Consider the following 26038-nt stretch of genomic DNA (forward strand, 5'->3'; position numbering starts at 1 on the left):
TTTCACATCGTGATTTACTCCAGCCCACTTTGAGCATTTGAACAAAACCATTAAGAGTCCTAAAAATCAGAATAAAGAATCCCAGTGAATCATCTAAAAGTGGACTTCATTCTATTTAAAAAGTCTTCTCCAACACAAAACATTCTATAAATTGAAAATATCAACTCAGTGTAATCACTGAAAATTTGATGCTACAAGTGCAGAAACTTTGGTATTTTACATTAGATACAGACAAATATTTTATTCAATTCACAACAGTGACAACTCCAAGAAAGCAGATCCAGCAATAGTCTTGATTCCCTGTCATCGGATTGATTTCAATCTGGTGAAGTGACATTAGTTTCCAGATGGTATCACTGTGCAGAAGCAGTATACACTAGAATCACTGTGCTAACAAAGAAAATCCATCCGCTCCAATACACCTGACATTTCATTTTTTTCTCCCTTATAGGGGATAGGTAATATCAGATCTATAGGTATATCAGATCTATTAGTCAAAATTAAGTTTACTGTAAGCATATTGTTACCTGAATCAGTAGCAGATATGGTGTGCTAGAGCTCCTACTCAATGAATTGTATATTCATAGTTAACACTTGTAACAGACATTTGAATAAGCCATCCTCCAAGTGAGAATGACACAAGTGGCTATTTCAGTTTTATTTGTGTTTTACAGTCACAAAGTGTCACATAGGTGAGTGGCGTAATCAGTCAGCCTCAAAGCTAAATTCTAACATTATTTTTTCCTCCTGTTTTTGTTTAAAGACAAAGCTATAATAAAAACAGTGTTACTGTAATACAGTGCATTGTGCTTTAGGTCTCTACTCTTAAATATGCTTTCCAGAAGAGCTATGTTTATGACCCCCCTGTGTAACATAACTCAATATCCTCGTTATGTAGATAACTCAGATTTATGTCTCTGTCCTATGAGACATTTCACAAATGCAGGCTTAGCGTTGTCAGGCAGCTTGATGGATGTTAAACCCTGAAATTTACTTGAAGACATCCTGATAATGGCATGGCAGTGCTGGTTCCAAATATAAATGCATCACCCTTTTTAGTAATTCATTCACTTCTTCCTCACCCTTCATCATCTTTGATGACAGTCACACTGCTATTGAAGTGTAAGGTATCAGACATCATGCTAACATTACCCAGCACACATGCATCACCATGCAGAGACAGTTAACCGAGTCCCACCCAAAAGGAAGCCACATTTCTCTTTAGGTCTTGTGCATACTCTGATCACTGAATGTATTAAAATGAAGCCAGGAAAATAAGGAGTGAGTCTTTAAAAAAAAAAGACTTAAAATAACACTGGAAAGTAATGAGCACATGATAGCCACTTCATATTGACTAGCCTGATAATTTTATGACAGTCAATAATGCCAATACCAGCACCTCCAATCAGAAGCATTCTGGTAACTGTACAGCATCATGGAACTCTTGAACCAACTGCCAGATCAAATGAAATGACTGCAAAGGAATCCTAAACGCATTTGTTTAATAGATTGCCCAACGTTATTCTGGCTGCAAGAAGACTGTAGAGCAAACAAGGAGAGAAACAGGGAAGAAACAGAAACTGATAGCATGAAGGCAGGCAAGGTGGCCATGTACAACACCCTGTTGAATGTCTTCAATGGAAGTAAATGCAATGAGCAATGCTGAGGAAGAGGTGTGAGGCCCAGAGGCAAGAAGATCCATTTTCAATTTTCTGCTTTTCCATGTGACCTTATCAGCCTTGACTCCCCTAAAGTCCCATCTTCAGTAGTAAAAAGGACAAACTTCTAGCTAAAGTCTCTCTTCTTTTTTTTAAAGACACAATAAATGAAAGGTTTTATTTTTAAGAGATTTCAAAAATAAACACACACCATAGTTACGAGCAAGTGTAGTCAAAGTTACCAAATGCAGATATTAATGAGCAGCTAATGAGGTAACCACTAGCATGAAAAGACTGAATAGATTTTGATGGATGCAGTTTCTGGGCAGAGGGTCGCTTTGGGCTAAATAACCTGCTTTTTATTATTTGCCTGTAGCACTTATTTCTTTCACAAAGTTTTCCAACCATTTCAGTGTTGTTTAGATCTGGAAATTAGCTACTTCCAAGCCAGAAACTCCTCAAAGAATCATACAGTATCATGAGTGATAACTATCACATGCCAACAGATGGGTATAAACCATGGCAACAGCTAGGTAATACCTTTCTGGTTCTAACATAAATAATTTGCCTGAGCCTAGGCAAAGACCTTAATAAAGCCACCTGTAATACCATGGGGTTACTACCACCTGAAGACCACAACAGACACTATGGTATAGGTTTTACAGAAACAACAATAGAAGGTAAAACACAGGACGAGACTGTAAATATTTGAGATACACCTTTCAAGCAAGTTATACATTCACAGTGCTCCACTTGGAAAGCTGTTCAAAGAAGTTCTGAAAGAATAAGAGCATGACAGGAAGACAGAACTTCTAAACAGCACAAGTACCATTTTAAGAAGTAGAGGTGTCTAAAAAGTTCAGACCACATAGAAATCCATGATAAATGATTCATGCTCTGCAGAATCGACAAATGATAGAGCCATTTTAGTAACAGTGAAGACATTCCTAGCTAAAAGGGATGGGATACATTTGAGACTTTTCAACAAAAAACATTATGCATTTCTGTAGGTGTCCTCCCCATCTGAGTCATGTGAATGAGCCCCTCAGACCAACAAGTTAAACAACATTAAGTTTATTAATGAATCAGGGTGACTGCTCTCTTCCAGTCCTTCCCCATTCTAAGTTTGAAAGGGTAAGAAATAAAAGCAGCTTCTTATAAGTGATTTATACTGAAACATGACCCTGGGCTAGGCTGATCCATCTCATTTCCATGTTGTGGGGTATTTTGCTCAGGGCAGTTAATTAATGGTAATCTTGTTTAAGAGGTTACTGCATGATTACCTTGCCTTCTGACCCATCCCCATCGTCCTGCAGTGCCAGAGAGCTGTCTAACTGCTCCAGGCTCATGCCATTCCTTTCCCCAAAGTGGTCAGCCCCACGCAGCAACTAGTAGTACCAACTGATGCTGACTAAGTACTGGAGAAAGAACCAACCCACCGATGTGTATTTAATAATAATGGCCCTTTGGGTTATCCGTATGGGATCAGTTCTATTTGTGTGGCACACTGCCTTGCTACTGGATAATGCAAACCACTTAAGTAACTGTTACAGGGAAAGAAAAGCGAGGCCTCAGATTGGCTCAGGGGGTTATATAAAAAAATTGGAGCCCCTCCTTTCCTGCAGTGCCCCCTTCCCACCCCACTCAGTTTGATGGCAGACACCTCACTCCACTGAGAGGCTGATACTGCACCAATTGCATCCCATTCCTGTTTTCGCCACAGCCCAGAGTGCTAATATCATTCAGTTCCAATTTGCAGAACATTAGAGCCATAAATCTGAGCAGAAAAAATCTCAAGATATAGATCTATAGATACAAAGTTGTCTTTAGAACAACCATATATAAGGCTTTATCTTATGCCATAAACAGCTAGAATAAAAGTGTTAACCCTGTTGGCTATCTGAAGCTACTTACTGATTTTTGTCTTGATAGTAAAATTTTCTCCCATGCTCTGTATCTTTATGTCCAGTAAAACACTTTTCACAGCATTGCAGCCAGTTAAATAAACCAGAGGGGCATTTCAGAGAAAGAAATGTGTACACCTGCAAAATGTCCAAGCAAATTTCCTTAAAGGACCCGGGCTCGTCAGTACCTCCAGACTCCATTTTACATCATCCACAATATTATCAATTTACAACACACCTCTGGATTACATACACTGGAAGCTTTCCAATATTTAAGTTACAACAGCTTCTTTACTCCAGAGCAAAAGAAATGCAGATGAACTATAACCATCACAAAAGGACAAGGGACATTTTGCAATACATTAATCCTGTCATGAAAGTCTACCTAGAACTTACAAGGGAACCAATACTTTATACTTCACTTTGGTGATTTATTACATCAGTATCTTGTTCACATGAAAATGTATGTCTAATTCACAGCCCAGCAGCCTCCACACATGCATATGTTGTGCACAGTAACAGTGCCTGATTTGCAGTAAAACAGTCCCACATCAGTCACTGAGGAGCTGGAAGGAAAGCCACAAGAATGTATTTGTAACCCAGGGAAAGGAGAGTTACTTCACTGCTTATATCCAAAAATACAGTGGCTGACTGCTGTATAACATTCTGGCCATAACTTTACTGTGTATGACATGGCACCAAATTCAGACTAGGGAAATCAGTGACTAATGGGACCGAGAAGAGCCTGCCAGGCACGTATCATTTGGAGCACGCATACAAAGGAAAACAGTTGCTTCATGTGTTTTGGGAGCTGTAACTGGGACATGGTACATTTGGGTTTAGCTGTGTCAGAACCTTCCTGCTTGCAGAGCAGCCCAGGGTGCACCTCCTCATATTATAGGATCTGTTCCGGGCAAGACTAGCAGAAAAGTCATTTCCAACTTCAAAGCAGTATTAGGAGGATACATTTTTTAAAGTGGGATGGTACTCCAATGCAGCAGTACTGGTAGAAAAGGAGGTCTCAGGATATAACAGTATTCATGGAAGAAGCCACAGGCAGAAGTGTGTTTGCAGATCAGTTCCCTTTACATGGGGCATTTTTTTCCCCCCCCCACTGGCCAACTCAGGAAATCTGTGACAAATGTGCCAGCTGGTCTAGTGCTGGACCGGTAACAGCATGTGGTTTGAGAACATAGGTACTGCTTTGGAGACATGAAGGCACTTAGCAACACAGGAATGTAAGATACACAGAAACAGGAGTTCATTGCCAGTCCATTTCCTTTACTACAGAATCTGCAGATGTGCTAGTGGAGAACAAGAACTTCTTCACCATTAAAAAAGCATTTTTAGGAGCACAAAGAAGGATCAGTGCTATTGGAGTGGACCAGTATAAAAATTCTTAAGCTCTTCTTTCTCCACCTTCCATAAATTCATACAAGGAAGCATGCAGCAAGAGGCAATGCACAAAGCCAGCCTGTGTCTTGGAGTAGCAACTTAGTAAGCGTGTATTTTCACAGAAAGCAAGAGGTGCATAAATTCCAAAGAGACAAGTACAATAACCAAGGTGCCATTATTACTGACAGTATATTGGGCTCCCAGAGAGAGTAACACAGAAGTACAAGATAAGTCAGTGTGGTACTACTAAGGAAGAGGCGTTACTATGTCAGATCTTCAGAGAGCTTCACGGGTCTCACATCACTGCTGCTGTGCTGGCTGATGAAGCAGCACTAACCAATGGCTTCTGCACCAGTTTCCTCCCCAGTCAGTGCTATCTGTAAGTTTGCAAGCATTTTCCATCCTAAACCTCAGGGCCTGTTTCACAGCAATTTGCATCTGCAGTTCTTAGTGGCACAATAAAGCAAAATAGAACTCAGCAGGAAGGGTAAAGGCAACAATATAATCAATAAAGGTCATAAAGTTGTGTATATCCAGTGTAAACCATCATAGACTACTATGTGCCACATCCAAAACAAAGAATTGCTTGCCACATATTTAGCAAAATCCACTCCAACTGCGACAGTGTATATAATTCTCTTTCATTTCACTAAATCCTGAATACAAATGAGTTGCAAAATTTGGTTTACTTGAGAGAAGCAAAGGAAAAGCTTATAAAACAAAGAAAATAAAAAGGAAGTTTCACTAGAGAGAACATCATGGCTTTTACAGCTGTGACAATGAACATAACAGTTGTTCTACAATAAAACTGGCGATGGATGCTCACTAAAGAGCAGTATGTGTTTTCAGTCCAAAACACTGCACTCTTCAGAGTGTAGTTTTTTGTTTGTTTGTTTTACAGGAAGAAAAGAGTGTTCTTTCCTATCACAAAATGTTGAAGCATATATTTCTTTAAATCAGAGACCAAAAATCCTTTGCACTTCTAAAGGAAAAATGGAGAGTAAAATGCAAGCGCCGTTAAGAAAACATCCTTGATACTGTATCAGTTTCTCATCAGAGGAAGATAACAGATCACCTTCTACCTACACACAAGCAAATCAATCCAGCACAGTTAAAAGCTGAACCTGATACAGTTTACAAGAGACCATAGGAGATGGCTCCAGGATTACAGGCTGAACACAACACCAAACCAGAGATGCCATAATACTTAAAGGAAAACATACGTAAGAGCACATTCACTTCCAGGTTTTAGCTTATTATCTTAAAAAACCTTGAAGGCCAGCATGCAGCTTCAGTCTCAAGAGACAAGCTATGGAGTTACCAGTGTTTCTATAGCAAAACCTGCTCGTAACAGCATACACTACCACCCAAACAAGCCCAGAATTTGACTGAAATTTACCTGAAGACACATGCATAATCAAACCATACCTTCCCTCTTTGCTTCTGAGATTCCCCCCCCCCCGCATTCATCTCCAAAAACTGAAGAAAGGTTCTAAAGACAGAATACAAGGAGCTAAAAAAATAGCAGCAAAAATCACTGAAGTAACCTTTCTAATAGCAGTACTGAAGTTACCCATCATTAATAGCAGCACATTTACTTACTCACCACCATGTATTGCCTATTCAAACTAACCACACTGAAGAACCACTCCTACAACTTGAGCATAGAAGCCTTAGAGTTGGATGGGACCTTTAAAGGTCTTCCAGTGCAAGTCCCCTACAATGAACAGAGACATGCACAGCTAAATCAGGTTGCCCAGGGCTCAATCCTGCCTCACCTTGAAAGTCTCCAGGCAACCTGTTCCAGTGCCTCACCACAAAATAATTTTTTCCTTATATCCAACCTAAACTACCCTCTTTAAGCTTAAGCATAGTAGGGAATCATAATTTATATAAAAGTAAAAAGAACTAGGAAGACAGTTGAGGCTCCATCAGACTTGTTCCTCATCAGAACAACAAAATAAGGTATGAAGTTAAGCCAGAAGAGAATTTTGTTACCTTACCTTAAAGGAGGATACCATACTCCAGTATCTGTATTTCACTGCCAGACAACTGACCAGAAAACATTCATGAACACTACACCTTCTTCCACAACCTCACTCAAACTAACAAGCACAGAAACAGCTGATAATTCTTTTAATTTGCCCTACCTGGCCCTGATTGGCCTTCGCTCTCCTGGACCTTCCAGCAGCTGAAGAACTAATTAGTATTGGTTTCACCTGGTGTTTGCTGGGGTCTTTTCTGTGCAAATCACAGGTGTTCAAACTCAGTGCCCTTTCACAAAGACCTTTTCTTGTAATCGTTGTTCCCTAGGTTTCAATTAGTTACAGTGTATTAGAATGCTATTTCTCCAGATTTCTCTGCCTGACCCTTTCTTTCATAACTCACCTCCTACCCCCTACCTTCATCATTTCAAGCCTTTCTTCTTTTCTTTGTTTTAAAAAATGAAATTGATAAGAAAACCAGCAATCTGTGCAATGGAAAAACTGGTAGTTTTCACACCCTTGCTCGAGTGAAAAACACCAAGGTCAGGAATTCCCAGATGGTGACTTACAAGCTTTGTGTTCCTTAAAATGGTGCATCTCCCTTGGTCCACCCTGCAATATCTATTCCCTAAACAGTAAGACCTTTTTGTAAGATAAACTTTCTGGGAATCATTTCAAATATTAGCAATGCATCTACTGTTCAAAACAATCTGAACCTGGGGTCAGAGGTGACTGCTATACAAAGCTCTTTCTTGTTCTGCTTGTAGGTAGGAGAGACCGCTGTGGGCTGGACCTGTTCTGGCTTGCTAGATCACCTTACAAGCTGAAAGTGAAAAAGCTGATTGATGCATTTGGATTCTGAATTGCTCACCATGAAGTTGTGTTTTCCAGTGCTCAGTGGCTGATGAAATTTGGAATCTTTGGTATTTACTATGCTGAGTTCTCAAAATTACTGTTCACTTATGTTAATACCAGCATTATCTATTACTGATTTCACACTGACATAATCTTTATATATATATTAGTCAACTCAGTTGCCGATACGTACTCTATTACTGACAGCAGCAACAACAAAAACCTTCAGAGAATTAATGGAAAATGTACATGTTATCCATTCCTGTGGTGGAAAAGAACCCTATTTTTTTAAGGAGGGAAAGTAAACAATAAAATATGCAAGCAGCTTGAGGTGTTGAATAGAAATAGCAGCAAACAACTTCCCACAGAGGCTCTCTGCTTGTGAACTTGAGTCACAATATATTACCAGAAAATGAAGTGATATTTAACAGGATGAATGAACAACATGATTGCAAAGGAAAGCAACCCTCCGTGTGTATGAGCAGCAGACAGCAGCAGGGGCTGTGCTGCAGAAATCCCATGGAAGGCAGTCCTAGAAAGTTTGTGCTTCTTCACTCCACAATGTAAATTGACAATTACGTGGGGGAATAACACAATATGAAGACATCAAATTGTTGCTAGCAGATTTTTCATTAGAGTGAATTTTCATTAGGGTGAATTTCTATTTCTAAATTATACTAATCCTTCTGCAAGTACTCTTCTAGTTCTTTGCATTTTGCTTGAATACTCAAAACTAAATAAGGTTTCTTCACAAGAAAAAAGAAAAGTGAAAAAATTAGCAGACGAGAAGCACACAAAAATAAACAAATAAAAAACAACCCCCAAACAGATGGAAGTCTAACATCTCCCTTTAGGGGTGACTGTTATTCCTGACAGTCCAAATCAAAGATTTGCTATCATTTGTTTCAAGACAAGGGAGAAATGCGTATATTTGGGATGGCAATATCAGAATGCTCGTAGCATGCTTTTGGGAGACATTTATAGACTGTGATAGGCTTCCAGAAACACAAAGTATTTTAGTAACATGTCTTTATAACTGTCATAAAGAATCTTTCACAAGTGCTATAGAACTCCTGGCTAAGAAACAACTTTAAGTTTCCCTTTTATAATTTTTCATTTGTTTCAATGATAAGATTTAATATGTACGCTTTGGAAAGTAACTCATATTGAGCAGCTACCAAATCATACAACAATGAAAATGGGTAGAAAAACTCATTACAATCATGTCTAATTATAAAAGATGATACCTTATATACAGGCAGACTTATTTAATCCTGTACAGCTGTTATATTAACAATTAGTCATGGCTATTAGCAAATACTACCAAAATTTTGTGAGTTTTCATAAAAGCAAGATATAACTGTGGTACAAGTGGAATTTAGGAATATATGCCCAATTTTGCCACTGATCCTAATGTGTGTTGTTTCATGTGTGAGGACATATGTTTATACATTAGCACATTAAGTATTCCACTATGAATAATCTAACATTTGGCTTGCTCCAAGAGATCCATCTTTAACTGAAGAAAAATGTAGCCAATGTCCTAATTTAGGAGAACTCTCAACTGCATGCTTAATTTTTCCCCAGTGACAAAATTCTTGGCTTTTGATTAACTTTGATTTAAATGGGACAGATTCGTACATTTAAAGTCAGAAGCATGCTTAACCCCTTCCCAATGGATTTCTTTTCTTCAAGCACTCCGTGCTGCATTGTCCCATGGTTCTACCTCCTCTAGTCCCCAAGGTCATGAGAAAATCTCTAACTTCTCACAGTTTTGAACAGAGAAGAATGGCGCAGGGCTCAGTTTCCTGAGCAAAGCAATATCACCAGTTGTGCACCAAATCCTCAATCTCTCACAAGCCAGTGTGAAGGCAGGCACTTCTTGAGAACAGCTCAGAAAAAAAAATATACAACAAGTAGTACTTACAGGTGAAGAAATTCTGCAAAAGCACTAACATTTTTGAATTTTTAGTTAGCTAGGATAATCCAGCTATGGTACATTTCGTACTGTTTGATAACTACTTATACCCCTTTTATTTTTCCCAGAAAACATTCTCTTATCAAGTAGCAAGATTGCACAAACAGAAAGCTTTTCATAAAATGAATTTACTCAAGGCTATTCTGTGAAAAGTATGACATTCATTGTGCACTTATAGTAATGTATAAACAAATATGCTCCCCAATGTGTTTTGCAAGACCCTGGAGTGATGCTCAGAATGGATAGATGGCTTCCAGTCATATTCATTACAGAAAGCAGATTAACGTGGCAGAGTAGCCAGGAGAGGAACATGTGGATTACTTATTGGAATGACAACCCCGATTTGATAAAGATGCTAACAGTGGCTATTAAAGAGGTTTTAAAAAGACAGAGAATGAAATAGCAACAGCTGGAGACTTACAACAACTCTCTTATCATCTTCAAGCCTGTGCTTTATCTCCGGCTACCACAAGTGTGCAAGTTTGGAACACACATTTATCCAAGGAAACACGAGAAGGGAAAAAGCACTCTCATAACTAATTATAGTCTACATAAATTCCATAGTTGAGGTTGAGTTAAATTCTCAAAGTATCTTTTTAATTAGAAATAGCAGAAGTGCTTCAGTGATTCTCCTTTAGTACATTGGGAGAGTTGAAGGAAGCGGGGCTGGGGTGGTAATTAATGCAGTATCTTTATACCTCAAAGCATGGTAGTCCAGCAAAACATGATTTATTTAATAAAAGAAATAAAATATTAATTTTTTCATCTTGGCAAAGCAAATATATTGAGCATTTTCTGTTGCATTTACATTGAGGTGAGCCAAGGGGATTGGAGATTCAGTCTTATTAATAATAGATAAATACAAAATTTTCCTGTATAGTTTGGAAGAATGCACAAGACTTAACAATACAAAGCGACTCATTCCCTCTCCTCATTGTATAATAGAGAGAAGATGCAGATATGACATTTCCAGCAGCGTGGGAAAGGGGTGGAGACAGGAAGGAATGCTGTAGAATGAGCAGTGCAGTTTGATGTAAGCCTGAAAAAAAGTGAAGCAATTGGTGAAATGGGTCTAAAGGAGTAAGAAGACCGTCATAACAATGAATACCCAATGATAGTGTGAGAAATTGTAGTGGACCTCATATTAGTTTTGACGAAAGCAAGAATACTCAAGAACGATTAAATTTGGATTACAAAGTTTGGAAGAGGGTTTTCCTGCTGTTCTTTTGGGAGTGTGGAATCATAGAAACATAGAATAGTTTGGTTGGAAGGGACCTTAAAGATCATCTAGTTCCAAGTACCCTTGGAACTTGGGACACCTCCCACTAGACCTGGTTGTTCATATCCCCATCCAGCCCCATATCAGAGGAGCATCCACAGCTCCTCTGAGCACCCGTGCCACTGCCTCACCGCCTTCAAAGTGAAGAATTTCTTCCTAATATCCAACCTAAACCTACTCTCTTTTAGTTTAAAACCATAACCCTTTGTCCTGTCACTACACCCAATAGAGTTCCTCCCCAGCTTTCCTGTAGGCCCAACTTTAAGTACTGGAAGGCTGCAACATTTGGAGGAAAATGAGAAGAGACTCAGAATGATCAGTATCAACAGGAAACCAAAGATTGGCATTGTAATAAAAACTAAGGAAGCGAAAGCACGAAGGACAATGCTCAAGACACTGAGTTTGATGCTGATGTAGCATTTAACATGGCTGAAAAGGACAGGTACCAGAGGCAACCAGAGGTAGAGAGCAAAATAGGGGAAACAGACAGCAAGGAGCAAAGTGAAATGGAGGGAGCAAATCCCTTACTAAGGTACATGAGGAGCTTCTATTAACTAAGGGTTGGTAATTTGCAACACTACTGTTATTAGTTAAGCAGTACACAGAGCTGGTAACCAGCTGATAGTGCTGTATTTAATGGAGTGTACATCTGCATTTCCATTACCCACTCAATCACTACATCCCCAGCTTCTCTTTAGAAATCCCCAGAGAGCAGGGAAGTGCACTGTTTTATGGGAGATAGTCTTCTTTTCATAGCTGGAGTTGCAGGAATTACAGGTTTCTCTGCTAAGCGCTGTTTGTCACTATGCCACGTTTAAGTTAGTGATTCAGTTTCACATGCATCACTCAACAACTGACAATTTACAGTGACACATGATACCTTCTGGCTGCAGTTCCCAATTAATATGAGATACTGGAGAGCGTGGCTGTTGAAACAGCGGTGCTGGTGGTGTAAACAAGCCAGTTAAAAGTGTGTCAGGTTTTGTTCAGCTAGGAATCACATTCTTGTTGTGAGCTGAAGCATAGCACCTGCTTCGTTTAGGTTAACTGACAAATTGCTGCTATGTAAATCTGCACTCTAAATACAACACCATGCTTCTCCTGAGGCTGAATGAGAATAAGATGAGTGAGAAAGTGAAATGGAACCATAAAAAACAAAGCAAAACACACCAAACTTGTGATACCTCGCATGGCAACATATCCTTCCTCCAAGGAATGCAACTCTGTCCTTGAGGCAGGATTACTCACAAATGCCCTATACATAATAGCATCCTAGTTCAATCAGAGGAGAGATGGCGTTTTCCTAAAGTAACAACAAAAGCTGAAATAGTTGGTGTCACCTCTGATTCCCCAGAGAAATAAGTTAAATGAACTCTGACAGTCATTACAAATGTTGGCCATTCATTCCAGTCCTGCTTCTAGTCAAGTACAGGCAAAATGGCCCACTGTCATTAAACACACTTTCACGATCTTTTTATCATTTATAGATGTGTAGCAGTGGGAGGCATTTTCTGGTTTGGACAGTGTTATCCTTGTGAAAACCCAGTTCATCTCACCAAGGGCTTTTATGAGACTGCCCTGTCATTCCAGCCCCATCTGAAGCCAGCTTGGTTTTACAGTTGACTAAGCAATGAAAATAATGCATAGGATAACAGCATCTCTTCCATGTTACATAGCTGGCACAATCCCAGACACAGCTAGGAAAGACTCAATCCCTGATGCACAGTGGGCCTTAGCTCATCTCACTAATCCTGCTAGTGACAGGGCTGTGCTAATGGGATGGTAGTCCTGACATTTATCAAAATGGTTTTGCCCTCTTCAGGCATCACGAACTTTCAGATACAAAACGTGAGTGTGAGCCTGACAACTGAGAGATCTTTCTCACCTCTTCAGAAGGTATCAGCAGCAAGTCGTCAGCAGAGAGAAAATACTGGGCTAAATACACCTTTGTCTGACTTTGTGTGACAGAAAATCAGGGTAGTCTCTGGGCAGGGCTGGCAATCCTGCCAATGGCAGGGGGATTATAATTAGATGATCTTTAAGGTTCCCTCCAACCTAAGCCATTCTATGATTCTATGACAGTGCCCATGTCAATAAAATGGCCTGAATGATTGCCTGAGCATAGATGCAATTCAGACCTAATCTGTTCTTTCCCTGCTTTGCCTGCTTTGGTATTCAACAGTAAAGTCTCTTTCTTCTTACAGATTCTACTCACACTATTAAACAATCTAAGGCACAGCCAACCAAACCACATTTGTTGGGGTTTAGTATTCTCTGCTTTGCTGAAGTGCAAAGAGACAGAGGATGAAAGCATCTATTTAAAGCCCTAACAACAGTGGACAAAGACAGTGGCATACCAACAGCATTATCAAAATATTTCCTTCACCTCTTCATACCAAAACAACCCCAGAAACACTGACATTGACATCCAGCTTTGAGTCACGCAATAATGTGAAAAAGCTGTTGTCCTCATAGCTCTTCAAGGACTTCTGGTTTGAACTCAGTCCTACTGAAAACACATCACTTTTTATGACTTGTTGTCTTTGGAAGACTGGGTTTTTCCTTTCAAACTGTGGTGCACCAGATGCATCAGCATTTTAACATACCTGCCTAGCTGTATTATTCAACACATGTAGGGTTGAACCAGAGCCTGAGGATGGTGTTTCCTACGATGAGAAGTCAATCTGAAAGGTCCTAAATAGCTGTCATCAACAAACAACAGTACCAATGTAAACAGCTGAGCTTCTGAATGGATTACAACCAGCATTTTTGAAATTTTGTAAATTCAAAAGCCTAAATTCTAAATTTGATATTTTCACCATCATCACTTGTTATAAAAACGATACATCTGATGTCAAAGGCAGGAGGCAAACTGTACATGTAACATCTGATCATTGATCTCAGTATAACAGATCCTAACTTACCAGAACGAATACTTAGATGAGTAATCAAGGCACAACCAAAAAAGTTGCAAATATAAGTACAGTTTTACATAAATATCGAAGTAGGACAAACCAATTAATCCAGCAAAATCAGAAAAGAAAGAAACTTCAGGTTCCATAATTCAGTGATTTTCAAAAATAGAACTTAATTGCATGAAATTGTCCTCTGATCCGTATGCTTCCATGGACAAATGTAATTACTGCCTCTTGTAAACAAGTTAATTGTGAGAGAATATAGTTCAGAATACCTTATTTGTGAACATCTCTTCACAGAAAGCATGTAGTCTTGGGGTTGTGATATGATCTGCAGTAATCAACATAGTCCCACTGAAACCAATAAAACTGTGCCACTGTATCAGCTGAGAGTGTGGCTTTCCTTAAAATAAAGATGTCCATTTATCTGGACATAATAAATTAGCCACTCAAACACTCAAAAAATATTCTTATTAAGCACAAATGCAAAAATGTTTTGTTTTGGTTTTTTTACATAAGGCACCCAAAAATCTCAGAGGAATTCTGAAATCCCAATTCTCTCCATGATCACTCAGTCATTAGACAGAGCCCTCACAGGAAAGAAGCATTCAAAGTCGTAGCTCTTAAGTAAATTGTCAATACAGCTACAAATTCTAGTACTTTTTGATTTTGCCACCAGATTCATTATTAGGATGGCACAAGGAAGTGTGATCCACCAGTCAGGCAATTTTATAAAAAAGGTCACAGAAATGCCCTTACTTCATTTATCCTTGAACTGAGGAGCCTGTTGACAAATGCACACCTCTGAAGATGTTTTAACCTGCTTACTGTATATTTGACCTTGTGTCTGTTTACTTTTTAAACCCAGGAGACGTAGGCCATCAGTCAGGCTCCATCTGATGTCACCTTTTCTGCTGTATCAGCCAAATTTGTACTCTTACAAAAAGTTATTTCAACAAGCCACCTTCTCTACAAAGCCATAGCTATTGCTATTAAGTATAGAATTCATTAAGTAAACCTCCTCAGGAAGAAAGTGTGCAGCACTTTGACAGCCTCCGTCAGTGTCAGCAAACACTGTTCCAATAGAGGAAAGTCTCCCAGGACATGCCTACTCGGTACCCATGGATGGATGAGCACTCTGCCCATGCTGCCGACTGACTGGGACTTGAATGGCTGTAACACCAGCTGTCCCAGTCAAAAGCTAACCTCCCCGGTGTCTGTGCAGTGGTAGTGAGTGAATGGCACTGGCGGTTTCTTCAGAGAATGTCTGCTCTCCTTGGAGCAAACCCAGAATGAGTGATGCCTGCAGTAAACCACACTGCAAAGCTGCCAGATTTGTCTTCCTTATATTAGTGAGAAAGGCAAGCTGAGAGTACAGGACACAGAAGTCACCTCGTTCAGTGGCTGCATGCAGCAGCAACATTGCCTTCAGTGTAGAAACAGGCACATTTTATTGAGGAGGGAGGCTGGAGACCAAGATGGAAGGATGTGAGGAATGGAAGTTAATATCAGTATGAGAAACAGTGGAACTTAGCTGTTCAGAGCAGTAGGATTAAACGCGTTTTTAAATAGGGAATTATATGCATAGAAATAGAACCACAACAGTAAGCAATTACTGTTTGTCATCAAATGTAATTAATTAGTCGCAGTAATGGGAAGTCATAATGTTAGATAAAACACCAATGTCATTGCCGTTTCAGTAATCCAAGCAACATGTTGTTTGTGTAGATGCCTTTCTTCCACCGGCATGCCTACAAAATACATTCCCTTTACTTGCATTCATGCCAGCAGCAGCATTATTACATCTTCTGCAGATGCATTAGTTTGTATTCCTGCACTTTGGAACAATTTGATAACAAGTGCTCAGGACATAACAGCAAAACCAGCTCTAAGTCCTGCACAGACCTAATTTGGTACAAACAGAACCTCTCCCATCCTGCATTGTCACTGACGGTGCTGCAGAAAACCATACACAGAATAGCTCTGCAGGGATGAAAATATCCACCTCTGGGCAAAAGCAGTGTTTTCTAAAAGGTAGCCAAAGTAGCAGAAGACATGATTGGCAAGGCCAAACAAAAGTCCAAAATATAACAACATGGCTAGATTGCACACACAGTAGATCAACGTCTTTTTGCTGAAACACACCTTTTCTGTTTAAATTGATTACTTTTTTCATAGCCTGGGAGCATTTTAATTTTGCAACTTACATATCTATTTCATGAGCTTCCCTTAAAAACATATATAATTTTAACTTGTTTCAGATGGAAAACAGTTACCATTTTTTATCACCTTTAATATGGCCCATTCGGTTTAAATTTTTGCCACTTAAAAATGTTGACTTTCTCCACAGCATGAATTGCCCAAAAGTTACACCTACACACAGGTGGGTGGAAAAACCGAAATTTTCTGTTTACAAACTGGATTTGAACAGAGAACACACTTTTAAAAATGTATTTGGCATTGGTTGAATGCAATTTGTACAAATCACAAACTGAGAACAATTTGTCAAGATTTTATGGAATTGCTTTCAGATAAATTATTTGTTAATTTTCTTTTTCCTTCTAAGGCTTGATCCAAAATATGCTGATGTCATTAGAAAGGCACAGAGTCTCCTAAGCTTTGCATCACGCTACATTTATTCAGCATTCAGAAGTGGATAAATAATTCACAAATATATACAGTGAATTATTCATTTGTTAAATTTTACGATTTTAAGCCTAAACTATTTGGGAAATAATATTGCCTATTATTCTTTCAGATCTAAGTCATACTTACTCATAAACAAAACAGAAGACTAAAGAAGCACTGGACAAAACTTTGCTTTTTAGCTCAAGGTAGATGTGGGTTCATGCTTGGTAACATGAGGCATGGAAGAAGAACAGCACAACTTGGGTTGGCATTGTATTTCATGTCCAGTGGGGACAGCCCAGCAGCTTTCTTGTTCTCCCCCTGTGAAAGGATTATCCCCACCTCCTGTTACCACATCACATCGTGTCGAAAAAGGAGCGAGCCCACTGATGGCTTCTGTGCACTCCCACATGCAAACCCACCCAGGTGTGGCTCTGCTGTATCTATCTGCACCAGACAGGATCAAGGGCTTTTGTCACTGAGAAAAGCATCTATTCTGTGTGAAGCCTCACAGAAGCAAACTGACATTTGATATAATTTCTTACAGGTATTGCAATTCTCCCTCCTGTACATCCTGCCAAAATACTTGCAACCAATGCATTTGACTGAAACTTGGCATACCACTTCCATCAATTATTTTCAATTCACTGAACAGGTAGATTAGTCAGGGAAAAAGCACAAGATATAAGGGCAAGAGAGTGAGCCATTCATTGGCATGTCTCTTGCCTCAGAATTAAAGTAATTGGACTTGTTTCACTAGGTGCAGATACCACAGTCAATACAGCACATGTGAAAGGCTCTCACAAAGGGAGGCATGCTCTGCAAGGCAAAACAATGAGCTTTTAATAAGTAGAAGAACATGCAGCTGTGCTTTCCAGTTTGATAAAGGAGTTTGAGAATAGGTTTCAAGATTGCCAAAAATATCATCAGTTCATGTTCGCGACACCATTTTCAGTTGATATAAATACATTACCTGCGAATTTCCAAATGGAATGTATAGAGCTGCAGTCAGATATTCAACACAGCAATCTGATCATGTCTCTTTACCAGACTTTCACAACACCTCTCGTACCAGAAAGAAGTATCCTTCGTTTTAAAACCACACCTTATCCAACAGGTGTTATTTTGGCAGTACGCACATTTGTGAAGAACTGTCAAGGATGAAGGTCAGGAAGAGTAAAATTTCCTCAAAAATCTCTGAAGAACACCTTGAGTGCTCACTACGAATTGCAGTTGCTGCCACTGAACCGGCCTGATGCGTTAGTTCCACATATACAAGGTCACATTTACTTACCATATTTTATCTGTTTTTCAACACTAAAACAGAAGGGTTACATCCTCCATCACATAAAGGATCTTTTAGTACAATTCCATGACGTCAAGTAAACTGAATAGGTGTAAAATTCCGTTAGAAAAAGGCCTCCCTGGCTAGTTTAAATCTCTATAAATCAAGATACCAGCCCCATTCTAACTGCAGTAGAAAGGGAAATTTGGATGTGACTGAAATCATCTGACTACGGATGCCAAAACAGTTTTGTTATATAACGCATGTGAGCACAGCTGCTTTCTTATCACAAGACCCAAAATGAATACATCACGTACTGAAGGGCAGAGTTACCTTCCCTTCTGCCTCCTAATAAATCCCCCTTTATGGGCTCCTGCCCGTGAGTCATTCACAAAACAAGAATGAAATTGTCAGCAGTACATAACACAAGGAAGTGGCACCAAACCTTCTCCACCTTCGTTCCTCACCCCCGTATCACTTTCTAAATGCTGTTTTCCAAAGGCAGCAGGAAGGAGATCGGCCCTGTTCCTTGAGGTACTGACACAGCATGACACAAACAGTTTCTACAGAAGGTAGCAGAGTCCACCCAGCCGAAGGCCTGATTTGGGGAATCTTCGAGTGCCATTTCCAGTGCAGGCAAGTACAGTGAGTTCTGCAGAAAATATTTCCCTTCCAAGCAATGAGAAAGCTGTCTCTAACCCACTCAACCTGAGAGCACTGTATTACTGAGTGAGTTCTGCAACTTACTCCAGACAACCATGGTGACACGATGACCTACATGGTATCAATGTACAATTCACACCTCTCCCTGACCTGTCAACAGAGCTCAAACAGCACATTAAAATCTCACTTACTATGTACCCAAAACATATGCAGTTTGACTGCTATCTACCTTCTACAAGATGCTGTAATGTTAAATATCTAACCGGAAGAACCCACATTTTAAGCAAAGTTTTCCAAACTTCTGACATCTGATCAGTCCAGCCCAGCTAGGCTTATAAAGGTTTCTGCTGAGAACCCTACTACAATAATTTTACTGATTTGTTATTATTGCAAAAAGGGAAAAATATTCCAGGATTTTATAAATTGATATGAAAAATACAGCAAAATAAACAAGCACTTGGAAGGAAGTTTTCCAATAATTCTAACAAACTTTTCTGCTTTCTCTGTGTAGTGTTCAACAACTGATCATCCTCCAGGTGACAAGATCTTTAATATTTTGGGGTTAATCACCAAAGATGTCTGTGCCAAAAGCTAGAAGGGTAAGTGGTAACACAACTCCTTCAGCTCTGAGATGTTCAGCAAACTGGAAAGAGGGAAGAAAATTGGCTGGCTGCAGCAGGAATCAGAGGTTAGTACTGAACTGAAACAGATCCACTTGGCTAAGGCCGGACAACACACTGACAGTTAGGAGAGAACAAGAAAGGCATTTTTCAAAGACATTCTCAACTGACATAAATCCATAGGCTTCCTTCAGAACTGGGAAACTGTGCAAGAGCAAAGGTGGGTCAGTAATGGGTGAAAGAAAATGGGTTGGGGCTGGGACTGCATTTCCCTTCTTACACAAGGATATGAACTCTCCAAATTGTTCTTCTGGAAGGTGACTTCTGCTAAAATTATGCACCATATAGACCTGATTCTCTACTCTGTGATCCTATCATAAAAATACAAAGACCAAAGCAGATTTACACACCCTGGAAACAAGGCTGCTTTCCCTCTGCAGGTGCAATAGTATCCATGTAACTAAACCATTCTCTCCAATCTGCTACCAACAAAAGGATTATTCACAGTTCAAGTCTTTGATTTTAACTTGTCTAGAACAATTTCTCTTCTGCGTTCCATAAAAGTGAGAATAGCAGCTATACTAGGTACACAGAACTGTGATGAAAAAGTCTCCAGAATGGATTTTGCTGCGCTGAATGTTGCCCTCTGGCCTGGTTTCTGGCAAGTGGTAATAATGTAACCTGACTCTCAACTATTCTGACCTGTGGCTATTGTCAAATACTTTCCTAAATCATCCACAAGATGCTGAACAAACTAGGATTGACTTATTTTTGTTATGCAACTGTGTGAAGACTACAACACAGTATCATAGGCTGGATGGCCCAGAATAACTCTGTGCAGAAATGACTCAGTATCCAGGGAAAACTTTCAAGTGTGCAAAAACATGACATATTCCTGGAAAGCAACTGTTAAAGTCTGACTAATGCATCCCCCCCTCTTCTACCCCTTTTTTAAAGTCTATCTGTCTGCAGTTCTCAGTGCCCAGGAACATTCAGTGTGAGGCAGATACACAAAGAGTCTGAGCCAGCTGGACAACACTCTCTAAGGGCAATTTTGGGAACATTTTAGACATTTCGCTTTTGCCCAGGCAATCCACGTGCCACAGCACCTATCAGGTGTCCTGTAAAGACTGAATTTTGGCCACTAAGTGAGCTGGCTCTGCAAGCAAAATTCTTAGGCAGGTTGGATGAGCTGCTCTGCTGACAGGCTTTGAGTCCCAAGTGCTTCTTGGGAATTGCCCAAACCAGTAAGAGCAACTCAAGGGACTTCCGGAATTATATTGCCTTTCTTCCTCTCCCTCTGCTCCAGGTGGAAAGTCTACTGATGATGTATTTGTAGTGAAGTAACTAGGTGAAAGGGGACACTAAGTATAAATAAATACTAAGAAGTTGCTTTACTGAAGCAAGTCATTTCCCCACCATTTTAAAAATTGAAGTTAACTAACGAAGAGTGAAAATATGTAATTTCCAACCAGAACTCACTTAGAATTTGCTCCTAGAAAGCTAACATTAGTGAGTGTAACAGGGAAAGCTCAGGGAAGGCATGCTGACATTACATACTCCTTGCTTTGTTTCAAGATCTCTCTCAATATTGCTTTGAACAGTTCATCAATCCCTATACTACAGGAAGAAACCAAAGGAATCCCACAGAACTTATGTAAGAAACTTCAATGGCTGTTAAGCCTAACATAAAATAGTATCACCTGAGTATGCTATGGGATCACAGATACCTCATAGGAGGTACGCAAAATCACTTAGTTCAAAATGGAACCTTACCTTGTCGCAGCATGGTCAGCAGACTGAGAACTGAGGTATTCGTGTCTGTTTTCCATGGAGTAGCACTGGACAATTTTTTTTTGGTCTTTTTATCTCAGTGTAAGTATCTCTGAAATAATTAAACAAGATCAATATCACAAAGAGGCAGTGAGAATTACTAGGGTCTGTAGTGTGTTTTGAAACATTAAAAAAAAAAAAAACACACTTATTTAGTCCTGACTACCAATATTCACCATGAGAATATTACCATGTATTACTCTTGCACAGAGTCATAGATTACTGAAGATAACAGGTAGTGTAATAGATGAGCATGACTTAACAACTTGAGCTAGCAAGAGAAACACTTTTTCTCATGGACAGAGTCTACAGCGTGTTTGGATGAAGTAGTTTGTTTTCTCCAGAGCAATGGCAACATTTTAGATCATCTTCTGTGCTATAAATGGAATACTGTGATCTGCTGAACATTTGCTACCTAGAAGACCATTTCCTGGTGCCTGAGTCATTAACTTTCTTGGATGACATTGCCACATCTGTAATGAAAAGATGTAATGAGCTGCTAATTTATGAGGCTACTCCAGTGCTGATATTTCAAACTACTCGGGTGTGAATAGCAAAGGCTGGCTGGTATTTGAAATCTCTTTGGCAATATTAGCTCACTGTGGATGGCATTTGAAATCATTTCAGCACTCTGGGGCATCAGAAGCAGATAGAACAGTAGTGGCCACTGCAGGAGCTGAAATAATATTTCTAAAGGATAAGGCTGTATTTCCGCTGATAGGAGAGGAGTGCATGTGAAGAAGAATTTAACAGGGCTGCTGGTTCTCAGATCAGAGCTTTGAAGAAAATATGTACAACGGTGTTTCTGGAGAAAATGAAACCACTGACTTTGGATTTATCTTTCAACAAAAGATAAATCTTAACTCGCTTCTGTGAGAAAGGCAGAGCTGGACAATAAAAGGTGGTTCTCACTTTACAAAGTAGAAAATGTATAACCATTTTCTGTAGGTCCTATTGTAAGCCTTTAAGGGACAGTTATTGCCACCTAGTGTGAGCCTGAGTATAACATAAACCACCAAACTGTACCCAGTCGATGTACTCTGAGCCCAATAACCTCCACTCAAAGTAGGTCAGCTCCTTTAGAAACATCTGCAGGCTTGGTTCTACAAATACCTAACAGGTACAGTTTCTCTGACTGCTATGTCATGTTACGATATCATTTGAGTATCCAAATAGTTGCCACAGCTCTAATTTCACCACTTACCTTCTTGATGCTCATTGATCTATGTCTTGTGGTGACAGAGAAAATCAAAATCCCTATTTAAGATAAAATCTAATTAAAAAAAAAAAACTGAGTGTAGCTGGTGCGAAGGAGTTGACCTTGTATTAAGCAGATTGTCCTGGTCAGAAACACCAAGTGTGCTCCCACTTCAGTGCTCTGTGAAACACACACTAATGTAAATTCTATTATGCTGATTTTAGAAGTATGGCTAATAACCTATTAACATTTAAACAAGCCACATACGAGGCTGTCAAAGCTCTCCAGGAGAGCTTTGTTTCAAGGAAATATCTGTAACTTCATGTCAACCATGTATGCTGACAATCAATAAACACGAGGACAAGAAATCAAAAAGTCTCTTGGGTAACACCAGTGCTTACCCCTTTGGCTGGCAGGAAGAACAGTCCTCTCCCCACTAATCCCAATTGCCTTCTTTCAAAATACATCATGTAAATGAGTTTGGCTGCAGATAATGATGTTTCCATTATTAGTAACACCCTGAATAGCTTCAGACCCTGGTTGGGAATTTAACTTGTTTGGACTTGGCCTGGCAGGTTCTCCTCTTAATAGATCCTGCTCAGCACAGGGTGTGAAATGACTTCAAGAATCTCCTCCAGGGGCACTGATAGGCCTGCATGCTTCATCACAGGCTATTACACACTCAAATTCACTGAGCTGAAAATCTGTGGGCAATATATATAACTTCATAACATCCATGAAGCTCCTCAATCTGCCCGGAATTATTACCCTGTAATCCTGAATGTATTTGCTGGCAGAAAATAAGGATTTGGTATGAATCCTTTTCTTCTGTGTTGTTTCTACAGCTGCCAGGGATCCTCAGAGGAGAGGCTGAACCAGAGGCATTCAGTTTCATGACACACAATTTTGCCGTGTAAATCAACTGACCAGCCTGAATCGCACTGGAAATAGCAACAGGAATTCTCCTTAGGCAGATGAGAGCAAGATTAGCTAGGAGTAGATTCTTTTAAGCTTCACTAAAACAGCTAAGATTTGTAACAGTCTTTATTAGGGTTGATTTTTATTAGCAAGGAATAAACCACAAGTCCTTCAGTATGACCCAAATACCTCTGGTTCCTTTACTTTCTCAGCACTTGGAAGCCTTAATACCGTGTTGCTTCCATCAATTGAGAGAAAAAGCACTGCCACTTGGGATGCAGCTTTCCTGGAGCTGTGCATCCTTCCACATGGGCCATCTCAGCAGAGAGCCTCCTTGCTCAGCACGTTAAGGAAACTGCTAAAGTTACATGGGATAAATCTAGTCCTAGGTTCTGCTAAGTGGCTTCCCACAGAATGATCACGTTTAAGGGTCAAATAGTCTCGAATAGGACTCACAGCATTTTTTTCATCCCAATTTTTTCAGTAGCCATTGTTTCTTCACAAGAATTGAAATTTAAGTGTAGATTTTGATTAAAGCATATTCATAAATGATAGTGGTTAGATAATGGTTTAAATATATTTCAGAATATGTTTCTATTTTTTCATGAAATATATGCTAACATTCATTGTACTTACTCTCCATTTCATATTTTAGAGATTTTAAAATTGAAAGTAGATTATATTTAAATTGTCCATAATCCCTTTTCCCCCTCAAAAAATTTGCTTTGGGGAAAAAGCAGTAACAAAACTTGTGCTCATTCTGGCCTTGAAATACAAAGCTGTGCAACTATGCAATTTCCTAAGAGCCATACAAGAGAGTGCTGACAACATCTTTCCTGCTGCTCATGCTTTTGAAAACATATATTTCATGCCATTCAATAGATTTCCTTCAATTTGTTCAGACGACATTGTCATCTAGTGAATTCTTGTACAAGCTCTTATGCCTGGAACTGCAAACCAGCTGAAGATGGAAGCTTCTTTTAGCTAATTATAATGTAAAGAAAACCCTTTTTTTTTAAAATAATGTTCCTTGAGATAATAAATCTACAGTGACCTTAACCATGATTTTTTCTGTCTGTTCAAGAACATAGTCTTCATTCTTAGTTAACAAGGTGATTTAGAGTGTTCTTCAACTGCGCAGCAACAGATTATTTCATTTATGCCTTCCATTTATTCTTCTAACATTGCTGATCCAGGTAATAAAGAATAAAGTTCACAGCTATTATCTCTGGTTAATCTGTCATAATTGTCTACATCTTAAATTAGGGATATTATGCTGAATTGCAGTTTATACTGTAGCTTTGCTGTGAGCATCAAACAAGCTCAAAAAAAAAAAAAAATGACCTTGACTGACACAAAAGCCATTCTAACTTCCAAATCACTAAAAATATATCACTTAGAAGTACTAGGCAGATGCACACAATGATCCTTGTCCTGTGTTACTGTTGTTTTCCACAACACACTGACAACAATGCTTTTAGAAGAATATACTCCCTTGTAGTTGGAAGAACACTATGAATGACAGAAGTTGCCATCAGAGACTGAGTTTGCATACAGACACTACTACTGTGTTCTGTCTGTCCTTCATTATTCACCTAAATTACGTTCTGCTCCACTTGACCAATGTTCACTGCTGAAATTTGTTTTGTTCCAAAGGATGTTCCAAAGACCTTGTTTTCAAAGTAGACTGAAGCAATGAAACCTTAACAAAAAGAAAACAATCAGGTTAGTAGGTTTAGATCAAGTCTGAAGAGATCCAGGGCTCCTATCCCCACATCGTTACATTACAGATGCCGATGACATCAGCACACTGAACAGCACTCTTACACAGTCAAAGCACAGCTGAGGCTGGAGGCACCTTGGGGTCCCTGTGCCCCAGTGCTGCCCCAGCAGAGCCACCCAGAGCAGGGCCCGCCCCAAAGGCAGGCGGCTTTGCTCCAAGGAGGAGACCCCGCAGCCTCTGGGCAGCCTGTGCCAGGGCTCCAGCACCGCACAGCACAGCAGTACTGCCTGGTGGGCAGAGGGAGCTCCTGTGCTCCAGGCTGTGCCCAGTGCCTCTGCTCCTGACACTGGGCAGCACTGCAAGGAGCCTGGCTGTGTCCTCTTTGCACCTCCCTTCGGGTATTTACGGACATGGAAGAGATCCCCCTGAGCCTTCCCCAGGCTGAGCAGCCCTGGCTCTCTCAGCCTCTCCTCACAGGAGAGGTGCTCCAATCCCCTCAGCATTGCAGTGGGTCCTTTGTTGTACTCCATCCCTCTATTTCTCAATGCTGAGATTATTCTTTTTTTTCTTTTTCTGGCAATCATAGAACACAAGAATAGGTACAGATGATATCAAGAGCACAAAGAAACAAAAGTTAAAAAATAGAGGAAGCAGAGATAACTACCAAACTGAAGCAATGCTATCAGGTAAAACTCTTAAGACCGTTTCTTGTTCTACATTGTCAAAAAACTAAAGAGGAAACAAAACATTTTGCTTTAAAAATGTCCTCCAGAGCCTTCCATGGAGTACCTATTGGAAGGTGACACTTTTCTGTTCTTGTGATTGGTTTTGTGCCCTGAGAAATGTAAAAATATCACCAAGGTATGCATAAGAGAGAAGTTAATTAGTTTAACTTCCCAATGGGAATATATTAACAGCGTAATAAGATGCTCAAAGACTATCTTTATGATTGTACCTGCCAAAAGAGTTGCTGGAAAGATTTCCTTCTTTAATGCAAAAACTTCAATCCTCCATATGGAGATCCAGCTGCTGGCTCTCATCTTCGTGCAGCAGAGGTCGGTGCAAACATTCATCCTCCACATCTCAGCAGGATGCACCTCCGAGACTGCTCCTGGAAGGATCCTCTGTCAGGATGGATATCTATAAACAACTTTCTACTTAATTCCTCTATGAAGCCAAAAAGGAAACATTTCTCTGTATT

At 39.7% G+C, this 26038-nt stretch overlaps 1 long non-coding RNA gene across 7 annotated transcripts in view; it reads right to left on the bottom strand.

The window, feature by feature from the left end:
* The window catches only part of LOC110405904, a 160117-nt gene that overhangs the window by 92651 nt on the left and 41428 nt on the right, over positions 1-26038 (bottom strand). For 4 of the 7 annotated variants that reach the window (XR_002443173.1, XR_002443175.1, XR_002443169.1 and 1 more), the window contains exons 3-5: positions 25793-25977; positions 24710-24816; positions 20942-21050 (exon numbers count right to left, since the gene is read on the bottom strand). This is a non-coding gene — a long non-coding RNA (uncharacterized LOC110405904). The remainder of the gene's footprint in view (positions 1-20941; positions 21051-24709; positions 24817-25792; positions 25978-26038) is intronic. The other 3 variants (XR_002443172.1, XR_002443170.1, XR_002443174.1) reach the window with 3 other exon arrangements.

This window comes from Numida meleagris, chromosome 13 (genome assembly GCF_002078875.1).
Source record: "Numida meleagris isolate 19003 breed g44 Domestic line chromosome 13, NumMel1.0, whole genome shotgun sequence".
Classification (NCBI taxonomy): Eukaryota; Metazoa; Chordata; class Aves; order Galliformes; family Numididae; genus Numida; species Numida meleagris.